A 6,763-nucleotide genomic window follows, 5' to 3' on the forward strand; every position below is an offset into this window, starting at 1 on the left:
TACCTATTCAAAGGGCTGTTGGAAGGGTTAAAAAACATTTTCGTGTGTGTATGTGTGGGTGAGTGTATGCAGTGATGCGCAAGGCTGACAGTATCAGCTGTGCTTATGAAAATATTCAGAAAGTGTCTTCTTAAAGCAAGCCCAGACCTTTTGGCTTATAAAATGGCTTCAGTGATTGAATCTTTCAGGGAAGATGAAGAGGAGATAAATGCTTGTGTTGGTCAGTTACAATCTGAAAGGAAGAAAAACTCAACTTAGTAGCAACATTAACTTCAGCAGTACCTTCTACTAGCTGAGCAGGACCAACACTAACTGTTCCCCACTGTCCTTAGTGGAAAATGTTCAGTACAGCAAATGCCAAAGTAATTTGGCAACTGATAGTGCTAAGAAATTATTTTTTCAGTACTATATCAATCTCTCAAAATTTGACTCTAAAATTTTGAAGATAAGATTGCAATAATATTTAATTTTTGATAAAAGTTCAGATTTATTCTTGTATCTCAAAGGTTCATTCCATGATAGTGACATTTCAGTTTTTGCTTCAACTTCCAGCCAAACACTGGTTTTAATAATCATTCATTTGGCGTTAGGCCAAAATTATGTTTTGTGCACTTGGATGAATGTGTAGCACTTAGTCAACTGCCTGAAAATAATGTCTCCATTTATGACTATTTTGTTACTATTGGTTGTGAGGGTGCAGGGAGGTTTCCCTGGTGCCCTGGATATCACAACACCTAGAAGGCTGTCTACTGACTTCTTGTGGATCTTGTGCAAGCTTTTCCCTTTCTCTCTCTCTCTGGCAGGATTTGAAGACAGCGGGGAAAGTGAGGCCCATAACTTTCCCTCTCTCCATCACATCATGCGCTCCTTTTACCTCCTCAGTCACTGAGAAGACCATGCAGATCCAAGGAGCAGCCATTCAGGTTTCTTTTTGAATTAGCTCTTCATGCTTCATCAAAACTCCTAAGGGGCAGAATCCCAGGTAAGTGAAAAAAGCTGAAGCCATTAGACCATGAGAGAAAAGATGAGCCCATTTCTGATGCTGGAGGAGTTACGTGCAGGTATATTTCCAAAAAATAACCCAAATCTGCCCAAGGTAAATCATAGAATGTCAACCAAAATATAATTTTTAAAAAAGGGAAAACCTCATTTTGAAGAGGAACCTAGATGGAAATGTATGAAAAGTGTCAGGGTAGTGCCAAGACCAGGTACGGAGAATCAGAGCTGGATGTATGTCCTTCTCCTTCATGAAAGAATACCATTGTCATTGAGCAAACAAATGGTCATTTATTGACCTCTGATTATATCCCAAGCCTGCACTAAGTATCTAACATATATTTTCTATTGACTAGCACTGCCTCACTATAGCACTGCCAGACATGTATTAAAACATGCCTTTTACTGATGAGAGAACCGAGGTTCAGTGAGATTGAAACCCTTGCTAAGGTAACTCAGTGGAGCATAGTGGTAAAGAACGCCTGGGAGAGGATTCCGGATTCACCTTTTATTCATTGCATAGTCTCTAGTAGTTTCCTCATCTGTAAATATGTAGAGGATAATAGTACACATGCCTGGGAGTTTATTTGTAGGTTTTGGAAAGCTCTCCAAGCGTGAGCTTGTCAGGTTAACCAAAGTGCACTGAATGTATGTGTACTGGCGAGGTTTGTCTGGGACTGCTCTAACATGTTATGAACTTCTGCCTCAGGAGTGGGGACCAATGGCATGGGATTTAGCCACTTCCCACCACTAGCTCATAAAAACTTAATTGTGGGGCCTTAAATCTGTGGTGCAATTTAAAGTCTTTAAGAAATCCAGTGACAGCATCACCCCTAAAACCCATAAATTTCACCTCACGTGCCTCCAGCTGCTGGTAGCTTCTGTCACTTAAACCAAAAATTAAAACCAAATCCACTGCCATTGGGTCAATTCAGATTCATAGCAACCCTACAGAAAAGAGTAGAACTGCCCCATAAGGTTTCCAAGGCTGTATGTAAATCTTTATGGAAGAAGACTGCCACATCTTTCTCCCATGAAGTAGCTGGTGAGTTTGAACTTCTGACCTTTCAGTTAGCAGCCAAGCATTTTAACCACTGCACCACCAAGGCTCCTTCCTTCTGTCAGTTAGACGAAGGGAAATTGCCATGTTGCGTGTTCAGCCTGAGAAATATTTCTCCCATACGAAGAACCCTGCTCTTGAGGGTCCCTGGCTGCGTTAGGAACACAGGACACAAGTAGAACAGGAGGTAGCTCACTGGCCACCTTTCTCACCACACACAGCTCTTGCTGGCAGAACTAGAATTAGGACAAAAAGGGTCTGCAAACAGCAATCTGTCATAAGTCAGAGAAGAAAGGGATCTGATTAGAAGAAACAAGTGGTGGTTCTCGTGTGTACCTCCTACATCAGTACTTCTTCCGAGTGAGGCAGAACTGTAGCCAGGGGAATGAATAATTGTTGAACTTCCTACAAGTTTACCTGAAATTAGAGGCGAGTTGAATGCAGCCAGTATCTTTTGTTCTGATATTGACTTAGTCTTGTTGTCACAAATCAGCTATTGATTCTTGAGGTCCCCATTAGTCTCAGGGAAGAGAGCTAATCCTTCTTTCATGTTTGTTTATATACCGTATTTGGCCGGAGCTCAGGATGCACTTTTCACCTTGGTCTGCAAGTAGGGGGGGCAAACAAATGACCTCAGTACTAGAAGCCACCCTGGCTGTCCACTCTCCACTGTTTGTTTAATTTTGCTCTGACTTCTGGCTGCCAGCTAATCCCAGGTATTCGGACATGTTACTGAAAGAAAGAGACCCTCAGATCAAAGCACTGGTCACGATTTTACTAGGGGGCACCTCTGAAAGCATTTGTAGGCCTCTGCGTATGGCTGGCATGATGACCTTTGGAAAATACTTTGCTCTCCAAACCGGGGCTAACAGATTTATCACTCGTTGGGCTCCGACGCTCCAGGTCAGCCCAGGGTTATTTCTGTGTATTGTGTGCAAAGACATGGTAGTTCTATTACAGAAGCCTGAAAAGCAAATATTTAAAGCATGCTCTAGGGATAAAAGAAACTTCAAAAGCAAATTTTTAATTTTTAGAATTCCCTATAAAAATAAGCTGATTTCATTGTAGTACGCTTGGGCTCCTGGTTCGTGGAGAGATTTCTCTGTCAATCACCAGCATGATAAAATTCAAGATGATGGATGCTTTTGTCTTCTGCTCTGTGGAATTTCAGTTTCTGCTCTGTGGAAGACTAAGTCTTGTTCCAATTGTTTTTCTTTTATTAATTGTATGAAGGGAGAGCATCAACATTTGAAATTTCAAAATAAGTCTGTTCTACCTTTATTTGAATGAAAGGGTGGTGATTGTAATTCAGTTTGACACCAAGCCAAAAACCAAACCTGTTGCCGTAGAGTCGATTCTGACTCACAGCAACCCTGCCTCATAGAGTTTCCAAGGAGTGCCTGGTGGATTTGAGCTACTGAACTTTTGGTTAGCAGCCATAGCTCTTAACCCACTATGCCACCAGGGTTTCCCACAACCCTGTCCAATTCTGCAGAGTAGGGAGTTGACAGACAATATAGTACAGCAGTTCAGAGCACCACATTTGGGATCAGGTCCACTTAGGTTCAAATCTTGACTTAGCAACCATGGGGTCTTGGGTGAGTTATTTAACTTCTTTAAGCTTCAATTGTATAATCTATAAGTGGAGGTAATATCAGTATGCAACTCACAGGGTTATTGGAAGAACTAACTAAAATAATGTACATAAGGTACTTAGCATTGTCCCTTACCCAAAGTAAACAATCAATAAAGAATAACTGATATTATTATTCAGTCTCTAAAACTTCCATTTTTACTCTTTACAGATGGTCTTGACTTTTCCTTTACAAAAGAGATTGTAGGCTTACAATCTTTCTGCCTCAAAACACCTCTGTATATCCAAACAGTAATTTAAAAAACAGTGTCAAATGTTTAGTGAGTGCTTACTTACTTTGGAAACCCTGGTGGTGTAGTGGTTAAATGCTACAGCTGCTAACCTAGAGGTCTGCAGTTGAAATCCACCAGGTGCTCCTTGGAAACTCAATGGGGCAGTTCTACTGTGTCCTATAGGGTCGCTATGAGTTGAAATCGACTTGACGGCAGTGGGTTTGATTTTGGTTTTTGGTTACTTACTTTATGCCAGGCTCTGTTCTAAGCCCTTTCCTCCCATAGCTTATTTACCCCCACAACAACCATCTGCATTTAACTTATGAGAGAAATGAGGCTCAAGGGAGTTTAAATAACTTGCCCAGGATCACATTACTAAAATGTGAAAAAAAAAAAAAAAATAGTCTAGCTCCAAAGACAATCTTCTTAACCCAGGTGCTATACTGTCCCTCATCAATGCCTTGGAACTTTAGCTCTGTCAGTGTTCCTCTTGCATATTCATGTTTTTCCTTTCTACTGATACCTTTTGCTGATACTTTGACATCTGCCTAAAATACTGCCCAGGTTGCTCTCAAAAATGAATGAATGAATTGATAAAAAAAACTTAATTACTCACTTACTTCTGAACTCATTATGGACTGGTTTCTGTCCCACTGCCCCAGAAATTCCCCTCTTAAACATCACAATTGATTCTATCTTGAAGGACTCCAGTAGTCTCCAGCTCTTCCTCCTCGCAGTCTCTCACCCCACCAATTCACTGTGCATGCTGATTCCAAAGTGGTCTTTCAAAAATAAAAATCTGAAGTGATCAGACTTCAAATCCTTTAAACACTTCTGTTCTTGCAGAATAAAATCCAAACTCCTTCACAAGGGATGGTCAGTTGCAAACCTACTCTCATCTCTTGTCCTCTGTAACATCTACTTCTTTTTTTTTTTTTTTTTCTTGGGGGGGTGTCATTTTTTCACTCATTCCAAAAGCACTGATGATGTATTCGGTGCTAGATAGTGTTGTAGGCACTAAGGATATAGAGGGAACAAGCCAGGCATGTCCTCCATTTCCATCAGGGAGAGAGAGAATAAATTAGTAAACACATGGAGAAACAAGATAATTTCAGACCATAGTTTAAGATATATGAAGGAAAAACAGGATGATGTGATAGGGAATATCTGATGGAACTTTTCTTTATTAGGTTTGGAGATCCTACATAAAATCTCTCGGAAAAGGTGGCGTTTGAGCTGAGCTCTGAATGACACAGAATATGTGAAGCTAGGGATTCCAGGAAGCTAGGGATTCCAGGAGGAGTAGATAGAAGGCACAAAGGCCCTGAGGCAAGAAGGAGGTTGGCAGGTTTGAGGGACAGACAGGGGATCAGTGGGCTGGAGTGGACGGATCCTAAGAGATGATTTAGGGGAGGTAAGTGGTAGCGAAGTCATGTAAGATTATAAGGCTAAGATAAATATTTGGGAGGGTTTTTAATTTAAATAAAAAAAAAGTAACAAAGAAACAAAAAAAACCCACTCTGGCTGCTGAGTGGATATCAGTTTAAAAAAAAAAAAAAAGATACAACAGCTACCATTTACGCCAACTCATGGTGACCCCATGTGTGTCAGAGTAGAACTGTGCTCCACAGGTTAATTCAATGGCTGATTTTTCAGAAGCTGATGGCCAGGCCTTCCTTCCCAGGGAACCCTGGGTAGACCTGAACCACCAACCTTTTGGTTAGCAGTCAAGTGTGTTAACCATTTACAGAACACAGGGACCCGGTTGAGTAAAGACTATAAATGAACGAGATATTAAGCAGAGAATCTCTTAAGATTGCAGTGGTCCAACTGAGAAAGATATTGGCAGCTAGGATTAGATTCACTATGGGTCAGAATCGACTCGATGGCAACAGGTTTGATTTGGTTTTGGTTTAGGATTAGAGTAGTAGTAGCAAAGATGGAGAAAAATAGCTATATTTTAGGATATTTTGGAGATGAGTTCATAAGGATACACTGGTTAATCTGATGTAGGAGGTAAAGGGAAGAGAGGGACAAAGAATGACTCCAAGGTTTTTGGTTTGAGTAACTGGTGGATGATTTTGCTGGTTATGGAGAAGAGGAGGCTTAGGTCAGGCTTGAAAAAGAGTATTGAAATTCAGTGTTTTGCTTGTTTTCTTTTCCTAGGAGGAGGCCCTGATAGGTGGGTACATCAAGGGATTGTGAGTCTAAAGCTTAATGAAGAGTCATTGGCATGAAAATGATATGCAAAGCATAGATGTGATCACTTAGGAGAGGAGATAGGTAGAGGAGAAAAGAAACTCAGGAAAGTGTGCTATCATTTTGAAAACCAAAAAAACCAAACCCACTGCCGTCGAGTCCATTTCGACTCATAGCAACCCTATAGGACAGAGTAGAGCTGTCCCATAGAGTTTCCAAGGAGCGCCTGGTGGATTTGAACTGCTGACCTCTTGCTCAGCAGCCATAGCACTTAACTACTACACCACCAGGGTTTCCAATCATTTCATTTTGAAGCGAGCAGAAAAAGAGGTAACGGGGATAACAAAAAGGAATGGACAGGGAGGTAAAAGTAAAATGGGGAATGAAGTGTTACTAAAAATTATAAATTTATGTTTTATATACTTTTTTTTTATACTTATGTATGTAAAAGTATATAAAGTAATATACTTTATATAAATGGGTATTTGAAATATAAACCCCCCGAGGTTTTCTTAGCCTATTATACTGGTGTAAGCCTCTATATTTTTACTCACCTTTGCCTCAAGGAAGCCTTCCTCATCTTCTCTGCCTGGAAAACACCTACTCTTCTGTCAAGACTTAGTTCAATTCCTCTGCAAAGCC

The 6,763-nt window shown here is 40.6% G+C and overlaps 1 long non-coding RNA gene across 1 annotated transcript in view; it reads left to right on the forward strand.

The window, feature by feature from the left end:
* The window catches only part of LOC126086547 (uncharacterized), an 87,476-nt gene extending 84,330 nt beyond the window's left edge, over window positions 1-3,146 (forward strand). The window contains exon 5 of the long non-coding RNA XR_007519550.1: window positions 804-3,146. This is a non-coding gene — a long non-coding RNA (uncharacterized LOC126086547). The remainder of the gene's footprint in view (window positions 1-803) is intronic.
* Window positions 3,147-6,763: the final 3,617 nt, after the last annotated feature.

Source organism: Elephas maximus, chromosome 12 (assembly GCF_024166365.1).
Source record: "Elephas maximus indicus isolate mEleMax1 chromosome 12, mEleMax1 primary haplotype, whole genome shotgun sequence".
Taxonomy (NCBI): Eukaryota; Metazoa; Chordata; class Mammalia; order Proboscidea; family Elephantidae; genus Elephas; species Elephas maximus.